Genomic DNA, 10,355 nt, shown 5'->3' with positions numbered 1-10,355 from the left:
CCCAACCTGCCTATGTGGAGGAGGAACATGCAGCAGTCGTGCAGGAAGCCCAACCTACCACACCTCAGGTAGTGAGGGGTACGCAGAGGGGGAATCTGGTGCGTACACAAATCATCAGGCGTTACTTTTCTGGTAAGCACATGTGCCCTGTATTCCAACATGTACCTTTGCTGTAAGTGTACTCATAAACAAATTATTTAGCAATACCATCTGTTTCCACCCACAGTTAGCCTAATACACAGAGCCCAACTGATGCAGCTGGTGGTGCTGACCTATCCCTTGCTGTAATCAACCTTGTAAGTACATTTGTAACATGTATGAATTAATTTTGCTCTAAAACATGGCTCACCTGGTGTTGTGGAACTACACGTGCCAGCATGCCCTGACACACTATAACCATTACAGTCCAAACAATGAGTGCCAGAGCTTGCTGGAATATGTAGTTCCACAACCTTTGACGGGCCAGAAGTTACCCAACACTACTTTTCAGCAATCCCATTGTCATATACCATTACACTATGTCATATTTCACACAACAATTGCTTTAAAAATAATACACAGACAAAATGGTATGCGTTTAGACATTTTTACTGCAGTATAGTATGTCATAAACAACCTGCATTTTTGTCACTCAAACATTCGAACTGTCGGGGATGTAACAAAATGTATTGCATATTAGATGCAAATTAAAAATGTATAAAAAATATGAATTATTTTCTCCCACCATCAGGCCACCCTAAACCACTTCTTGAAGCTGCACCCAGGCCACCCCGGGTCCTAATACTCCGACGGGGTGGGGAAGTGGGGGGGCCACTTACTGGGGTGCTAGATACACTACTCAGTGTAGATGCTGCTGCACCTATGACATTGCCTTCCATCTGCTGAAGTTGTGCCTGCATACCTATTAAGGCATTGGTCTGCGCTGTACACGATTGGCTAAGTGCAGCTATACTTTGCACAAGGCTGCCAATATGGCTATTCTGTTCCCTTACACATACCTCCCAACTTCTGTCTGTATGAAATAGGGACACTTCGCCGCGCGAGCGTCCGAAAAGGGGGCGGGCGTATGTAAAGGAGGGCGCGGCTTATGCTAATTAGCCGCGACCTCATTTTCATACGAGAATAGACGCTGTGCGCATGCGCACAGCGTCTATTCTACTAGATTGGGGGTCTCCCAACTGTCACCCCCCCGCAGCGGGACAATGCCTGCCGCGGGTGGGACAGCGGGACAGGACCCGAAAATCGGGACTGTCCCTCCAAAATCGTGACAGTTGGGAGGTATGCTTACAGCAGAAGTAAGACCTGAAAAAAGGGTGTCAATGCTATTAGCCATGCACACATGAGTACCTACACCAACCCGTACACTCCTTGAAATTTTTCTTAATTGAAGAAAAGTGTGACGCATGTACCCCTAGATGTTACCTAGTTGCAGGCTTTGGGAGGCCATAAATTCTATTTGTTTCTCTTTGAAATTTACCAAGGAGTTAGCTACTTGTGCAGCAGAAGCTGCTGTATGGGGTGTGTTTGTGGGTGGGGGTGGGTTGGGAGTCACCCCACTTGGGGGAAGATCACTCTGTGATGACGTCTGTATTTCCTCCTCAGCCGCAAAGGTCTCCACGGGTTCTAGAATGATGTCCATTTCGTCCAACATCATAATAGAGGATTCTGTTGGTTGTGTTCCTAGTTGTACAGTACCTGTGGATACAGATGAAGAGGTAAGTACTGATGCATATATAGGCCAGTCTCTCTTCAGTACTGTTTTTGAAAGGGCTTGAGATGCTGAACGCACATACCTAGGGGTATTATGTACTTACACATGTACCCCGATACTGCATGTAACATTGACATTAATAATAAGTGAGATGGCTAGGTCAGATTACATTCATTTCCGTTGCAATGTAGCAGCAGGAGATGAATGTAGTGTGAGATATTGTTGATGTGACATGGGTGTGTGTACTGTATGTGTAATGGCCTGTTTTTTGTTCATTTACCTGCTTCCACAGATTCTGCTCCAACGGGCCTTCTTTTCTGTGATGCGTGAGCACTTCGGGACGGACAATCTGTGAAAGGAAAGATGGGCAGCCATTATCTACCTTGCTATGGATAAGCATTTATGCCAAAAATGCATTGAAATGACATTACTGGACAATACTTCCTTTGGTTAAGGACTACATTATTTAGTCCCCACATTATTTGACATATGTTTTACACCTGAATTTTTTGTTAGATTATTATTAAACTATTTGACACATTACAACTGGTGGACAATCTGTGGTATGTAGGCATGGCAGCTAAACCACCAGTACACCAATGTTTTTTGGGCCACATGCATGTTAAGCTGCTAGAAATAATGTTAAAGTGTTGATCAATATCAGCAGTTGTGGAACTACAAGGCCCAGCATTATGACCAATTTGAAAGTAGGAGCAGGCAATTTTTTTTGCCTGACCTTGCTGGGCTATGTAGTTCCACAGCAGCACTTTACTTAGCATAACAATACAAGTGAACATTTTGAACAGTTTGAAAACATTGCCATGTATGTTTAAGATTGCATGTGGTCACACTTACCAGCTCTGGATGGCGTCGGCGGCCTATCGGTATCCGCGACGTGCATGCCAGGCAGGACCTCAGGGGGTATGATTCGCTTCAACTTGACCTCATAGGACGTGTAGCAGACAGTGGTGGGGCTTCCTCCGCCAGTCTTGGTGGCATCCTCCAACTCCATGGCCATTTTACTTTTCAGCTGCCTTTTGATGTCATTGTATCTCTTCTTGACATTTCTGACCAGGCGCTTGTGCTGACTTACAGCGTTCACCGCCTGGGTGATGTCCTTCCACATAGCCCTTTACCGCTGTGCAGTGGTCTTGTGGTGACTTTTCCCCAGTAACCGGTCAAAACGGGTATGATAGCCCGGACAAGCGCAGCATTTTCCTCGTATGAGAATCTGACCTTTCGGCCACTTTTTGTGCGGCCAGCTTCTACCTCCTCCTCCTCCTCATTTTCTACTCCAGCCATGTACCCTCCTCCATGCCAGTGTCTTCCTCCTCCTCACCTCCATCTTCCTCCACCTCTGACATGTGGCCCTCCTGCAGCTGCTCTGGGGTACGGAATAGGTCCTGGGTATAGGATGTTGATGCCAGCGGATCCTCCACCTCCTCCTGCTGGGGCTGGTCCGCCAGGGCCTGGTCTGGGGCTGGCCTTGCTGTGGCCATGCTGCCACTCCCTGTAATGGAGGACGACCTCAGCAGTCCTCTGCTGCCTCTCCCACTTGGCTGGCTGCTGCCACTGCTCCCTCTGCCACTGCTCTCTCTGCCACTGCTCCCTCTGCCACTCCTCACTCTGCCACTCCTCACTCTGCCACCAACACCTCTTCCTCTGCTCACACTGCCACTGCTCCTCTCCATGCTCCTTACTTCCTATCAAAGAGTGAAATGGCGCCAGTGCCCCTTTGTGATGCATAATGGAGGGGACAGAGGTGGGCCAATAGGTTAGGGGTTCTTAGTCATGCGGAGACAGTCTTGTAAATCGCACTCCGGTTGGTCCAAAACTCGCACATGACCGGCGGAAGAAATCCCACTTTTTTGTGTCATAAAATCGCACCACTTCGCCGCAAATCCCACTACATCGCACTTTTCAGCCTCCAAATTGCATCCCATTAAATATGCGAATTATTACCAAAAAATGCGAATTAAAAAAGTGCGAAGAGCGGCGATGTGGTGCGAGATAAAAAAATGCGCATTTATCTCATCCCATAGAATGTCACCCATTATTTTAAATGAATCATTCTTCAGGTGCATCACCCAGCGACACACCTTTCTCTTTTTTGTAAATTTGTGTCTTTTGGTGTCCAGTGATAGCACACCCTCTCTCATCTCATCTAAGAAATATTTCAGAAAATAATATATGAGGGTCCACTAACAAAATTTAAACTCTATATATCCATGTGTGACCTTTTCACCCCCTTTTTCCAATAAAGTCCTTTCTAGGTACGCACAGGTGCACATTTACTCAGCCATCCTGGCTGCAGAACCCAAAAGACCTGGACTGGCCTTTGTGGATGGGGCCCGTCCTCTTCTACCATCCACCCACAGGGAATGTTGACTATCTGAACCTTTCCATGAGGGAGACCATGCTCTGTTCCTGGACTTCCCTGGTAATGTATGATTGCCATCACCTGTGGTGAAACACCTTTCTTAGCAATTACCTAGCTCCCCACAGGTGATGGCAATCAATACATTACCAAGGAAGTCCAGGAACAGAGCATTGTCTCCCTCATGTAGGCAAGTATGCCACAGGGACCCTCACTGGTTTTCTATTAAAACCAAAGTTCAGAAGCTAAAATAGTTCTTGCTGTCTCCCTGGGGTTTTGTGAAGTCTACTGCAGGCTTTCCCAACCACGGTCCTCAAGGCACACCAACAGTGCAGGTTTTAGTGATATTCAGGCTTCAGCACAGATGGTTTAATCAGAATCACTCAGGTACTAATTAAGTCACCTGTGCTCAAGCCTGGATATCACTAAAACCTGCACTGTTAGTGTGCTAGAGGACCATGGTTGGGAAAGCCTGGTCTACTGTATGCATTTTCCAGGTCTTCAAAAAATATAGAATGGATCCCATTTCCCTTTTGGGAGGCTCCTTTCGACTGGTCTGGTACTGCACTTCAGACTGTCTGGTGTCTCTCATCACAATACACAGTGGTCATGTGGGACAACCACTCTCCCCCTATCACGCTACCCCATCCCCACCCCCGCCTGTCATTTTTTTTAAGGATCGGCCCCATGTCATTTGTAAATAAAATATTCTGGAGCACAATGCCGACAGTTTATAATACCTTACAATGCATAACGCTATGTAATATATACAGCAAGTACCATACATGTATAGTGTACCTAATGTCATAACCTATAATTCTGTTACTCAAACTCTGTTCTGTCCTTCGTACAACCAGTGTAGCACAAGTTAATTATAACGCATGCCAGGTTTATTATATAATACTGCAGCTTCCGCACCTAGAAACTCCTGGAATTGTTTCGTGACAAGTCTCGCTCATCCTGGGGAGTGAGGGTCTTCTGGGGGGAAGGCGATCTGGAATAACTTGAGATCCCAAGTACACAATGCACGCTTAATAATACTTAATGAATATTACAGACATGAACTAAGTGTAGTTTTATTACTTATTAAAAATGTAAACATAAAATAGATACCGTATTAACTTGAAGAGCTGTGGGCTCTCCACAAAGGCATAACTACCATAGGTGCAAGGAGTGCAGCTGCTATGGTGCCCAGAGCTGAGGGGGGCATAGAACATGCGTGAGGCCAACCAGCGATCGTTACCCGTGTGCCTTTTGTGGGTGCCACACAGAGCAGCCATCAATGTTTTGCCCATTTTTGGAAAAAACTTTACCCATTTCAATGGTTTATACTATCTCTACCTTTTAATAGATGTCACCTATTCTAAAATTACCTAGAGAACATAAAATGCTAAAACATCTGAACAAAAGCCTTTTTGACATCAATTGTATTCAAAATTTGGATAGTGTAAGATACTGTAGCTGGTCCTCCTAGCGTTATCCCTAGCTTGTCTTCCTGGAATAAAGCCCACTTGGTTGTTATGAATTAATGATGGATGCACTCGATTTTGTCTACTACCTAGAACTTTAGAGAATAACTTCACATCATTATTTATCAAGGGGATAGAGAGATAACTACAGAACTTTAGATCTTTTCTGAGTTTGCTTATAAGAGATTTGGATTACAAAGATCCTGTATGCATGCTTCCTAAAAAAATAATTGTGCTAGATCTGTGCTCTTATGTGCTGCTGTTCTACTGCGCTTTGCTGGAAACTGTGTGCCTTCACTCTGTGCTCTACATGTGCTCAAGATGGCATCTGTGTGCTGATGTAGGCGTTCTAGTAGCTTGGGGCTTGTGTACCTGAAGTTGGTGTTATGACAGCCTAGATACTTAACCAATGGAAAAGTTTTATTGTAGATAATATAGGTGCAGCAGGACTCACTGCTATACAATCTGGAGCAGAGCTTGGGCGGATCGGTGTTATCATACAGCTCACCAGCCACTGAATGTATGTAGGGATGCAGCAGTTGATTGCAGTTCTCACTGGAGCTAATGCAAGTCTGCTCTCTTCCATTGTGGTACTCTCACTCAGTCGCATGATACTGTAGCTTTACATGTGCTCAGTAGTGGCCTCTGTGGCCATCTTGGAACAGGGAATGAAGCTTTCCTAGAGGAGTAGCAAAATGGAGTCTTCACTGTAGTGCACTCCATTATTAACAGCTCTTACCATTCTAGTACTGATATACTTGCTTTGGCCCTGTTCTGCTTCCACATTCTTGTACTGTTAGACTGACGTTGACCTTCGTTGGTGCATTCACTGGTAAGTAATACCATTCACCATTACTTTACAAACCAATAATCCGATCTGGGCTCTGGGAAAGGGCAAAATGTCAGGGGGGAAGGGAGTGCAGACATACAAAGCAACATGGAGTGGACAAGACAGTCCAGCTAATACCCCTTTTCCACGACGTAAAACTCCCATGTTTCTGCACTTGAACGCGCCATGGTTTTTTTTCAGTGAAAATGGTGACCAGGTAAAAATCCCAGGTCTAGTGGGATTCTTACTCGGAAACCAAGGAGGATTTTAGCGGGTTAAACCTGGCTCTTACCCAGGTTTTTTGACCAGGTGAGGCTACCTGGGGCAGGTGTCACCCGCTGCCTGCCCATCCGCCACTGACAGCCCACCCCCTGCTGGTGCCAGACAGTCGCTGACCAGCCCACCACCCACCTGTTAACACCCGCATGCCAGTGACCCCCCTGCCGGTGAACGCCCATGAAAGACCATTGTAAAGCTAAATAGAATTTTAGCAGTAATCTTAGAAAGAATCTGGGTAGAGCACTCTTCCTATTGCTGAAAACATCACTATTAGCCCCCTATACAGAGCAAGGAAAGAAGGTATCGTTTGATCCTGCAGTCTTGCAAACTTGTTAAAAATCTCCATTACATAATACAGATGTAGCCGTGCTCATCGTTGCTGCGATAAGGCCACTCATATGGCACCCATGGCATGGAAATGCCGTGCTGCAACCTCACCACTTTTCTACGAGCTGCAGGAGCGAATTAGATGCATGTACATGGCCAGAAGCGTACCTATATATATTCATAGGCCCCATAGCAAACGTTTTTAAAGGGCCCCTATTTAGCAACTGATGGTGATAACTGTATGTAAAACATATTAGTTAGACAGCAAATATGGGCCCCTTCAGCTCTGGGCCCCATAGCAGCTGCTCCCCTTGCACCTATGGTAGTTACGCCCTTGCACATGGCTATAGGACTGCACATGGCCTTTGCGCAGCAACGATGAGCGTAACTACGTATGTATATTGCCAATAAAGCTATCAGGCCTCTTCTACATCTAATGAGAGTGGGGGCATCTCGGTACTAATACAGTTCAGTTCAACAATATTGACAATGTTAAGAGTATTATCAGATTTATTTATTTATTTATTAACAGTTTCTTATATAGTGCACACATATTCCACAGCATAGTTGAACATTCACATCAGTCCCTGCCCCAGTGGAGCTTACAATCTATATTCCCTATCACATGTACACGCGCAAACCGACATTCTAAGGGTTAATTTTGTTGGGCGCCAATTGACCTACCAGTATATTTTTGGATTGTGGGAGGAAACCGGAGTACCCGGAGGAAACCCACGCAAGCACAGGGAGAATATACAAACTCCGCACAGTTAGGGCCATGGTGGGGATCGAACCCATGACCTCAGCGCTGTGAGGCAGTAATGCTAACCATTACACCATCCGTGCTGTCCCGCAGATGCCAATTATCCCATCCAGATCTGGACAATTGATAAGATAAGAGGGTGATAAGTGGGAAGTGGGTGTAAGGTTGTTGGCGAAGAGTTTTTCATAAATGTCATCAATCGGTACTGAGTAACTCAATGGGCCCATCATTTCCATATTGAGCGCCACACACTAAGGTGGTGATTCCAGTGGCTTCGCTCCCCAGCTGACGTCAGCGGATGTCAGCTCCCCGCCCGCTTCCCATACAGGCACCCGCAGATCACCAGAGAGGTGTCTTAGATCTGCTAGCACTTGCAAAATCATTCAATAGTCGATGACTATCAAATAATTTTTCCCTGTGTGTGCTGGGAAATGCGTACCAGATTCACCCCCAATACCGCGTTATATAAGTTTGTAATCATAGGGAGAAATAATGCACAGAAAGTGAGATATTCATTGTTAATACACACTTATATCTTATAATTATTATTATTAATAATAATAATAATAATAATAATATTAATAATTAAACGTTTAATAGATATACAGTAGCACCACAATATAATTATACTGTACCTTCCAAACATTCCAGTAGCTGGGCTACACAGATCCTTTATCTTCTGCCAATTCCATAAATGCTCCAATGGAGTCATTATTGGATTGCTGCATGCCCATACACACTGAGCACTTTCCTGTTCAGTGTGTACTGTCAACAGATCTCGTTAATGGTATTGGGAGTTTGGGAATGATATATCATGCACACATAGGCGAATCTAGAATTATGGTAAAGGGTGGTCCCAGATCTAGGTACAACAGCAGGAGGACCTTTGCGCGGCAAAAAGGGGGTGTGGCCTCATGGGAAGGAGGCGTGGCATCACAAAAAAGGGTGTGGTATTACACTTTAGACCAAGCATTCCCAACCACGGTCCTCAAGGCACACCAACAGTGCAGGTTTTAGTGATATCCAGGCTTCAGCACAGATGGTTTAATCAGAATCCCTCATATACTAATTAAGTCACCTGTGCTCAAGCCTGGATATCTACAAAACCTGCACTGTTGGTGTGCCTTGAGGATCGTGGTTGGGAATGCCTGCTTTAGACCATACACAGTAATGCCCATTACACATTTTAGCAAACTCCGTAATACCCATTACACATAATGCCGTAATGCCAATTACACATAAGGCCACACACCATAATGCCCATTACACATTGTGCAACACATCATGATGCCCATTACATACTATATAACAAACCGTAATGCCCATTACATATTTGCCACATAAGTGCTGCTTACCTACGTGCTCATTGCTAGGGGGTTCTTGCTTGATGGCACCATAGTACCCATTACACATGATGCTGCACACCATAGTACCCATTACACATGATGCCGCGCACCATAGTACCCATTACACATGATGCCGTACACCATAGTACCGATTACACATGATGCTGCACACCATAGCACCCATTACACATGATGCCGCGCACCATAGTACCCATTACACATGATGCTGCACACATAATGCCCCTACACATGATGCTGCACACCGTAATGCCCCTAACACATTAAGCCATACATTATGCATAAATGCCCCCACATACCGCCACTTGTAGCGTCCCTTAAGCAATGCCCCCAAAACTGCCAAATTTTTATATGAGCCTTCGCTGCTGCTGCTGCAAGGAGAGATGGAGAGCGGTGAAGCTGCTTCTATGGGGAGAGGAGCAGAGCGCAGTGCAGAGCACACTCCCACTCCCCTCCTGGTGTCCCCTCTATCCGAGTGGACATTTGAAATATTGTGCGCGCTGTTGTTGTGCTGCACATACTTTTTGTACTAGATCTCATCTCATCTTATCGCAAAACCGAGATGCGATGAGATGCGATAATGGATACAATATTGGATACAATAATTGTAACGTGTATGGGCACTTTTACTGACAGATCGATATAATCATCAGCCCTCAGATCCAGCTGTACCCTATATTCCACAGAGCATTTGTGCAGATTCATTAAAACATTCGGGTGTAACAATAATTATAATACTTACGGAAGATGAACTTTGAGTTGCTATACTAGTTTTTCACCACACATAAATATAATTTGGAGGATTTATAGTCCGTTCTACTCTAATGTGAATGATTTAATCTATACCAATTTAGGATCATTACTTCCGTATTACTTATGCGTATGCCATATGAATTGAATTCATGGAAACATAAGGTATACTGAATAGAGTGGGTGCCGGACGGGGTCCCGACAGTCAGGATCCCGACAGGTATTTACCCGATGTCGGGATCCTGACTGTCAAAACACTGACAGCCGGGTTCCCGAAAGCCACCTGCTATTTTCCCTCGTGTAGGTCCACGACCCCCATAGAGGGAAAATGGAATAGGTGGCGAGCGTAGTGAGCCCGCAAGGGGCTTAGTTGCGCTCACCATGCTGAGTCTGGACAGTAGGGATCACAATTCACGACGTCGGGCTAATGGCTGTCGGGATCCTGACTGTCGGACCCCTGTACCACACCCAATACAGTTATGGTAC

General features: G+C 45.3%; 1 long non-coding RNA gene across 1 annotated transcript; it reads left to right on the top strand.

The window, feature by feature from the left end:
* Positions 1 to 238: 238 nt before the first annotated feature.
* On the top strand, positions 239 to 2,422 carry LOC146026027 (uncharacterized). The gene is made up of 3 exons (XR_014454342.1): positions 239 to 296; positions 1,603 to 1,715; positions 2,004 to 2,422. It is a non-coding gene; the product is annotated as an uncharacterized LOC146026027 (long non-coding RNA).
* Positions 2,423 to 10,355: the final 7,933 nt, after the last annotated feature.

The sequence above is a fragment of the Crinia signifera genome, chromosome 8 (assembly GCF_055691185.1).
Source record: "Crinia signifera chromosome 8, ASM5569118v1, whole genome shotgun sequence".
NCBI classification, from domain to species: Eukaryota; Metazoa; Chordata; class Amphibia; order Anura; family Myobatrachidae; genus Crinia; species Crinia signifera.
The sequence above is the reverse complement of the archived record's forward strand: the minus strand, read 5'-3'. Positions and strand labels throughout refer to the sequence as shown.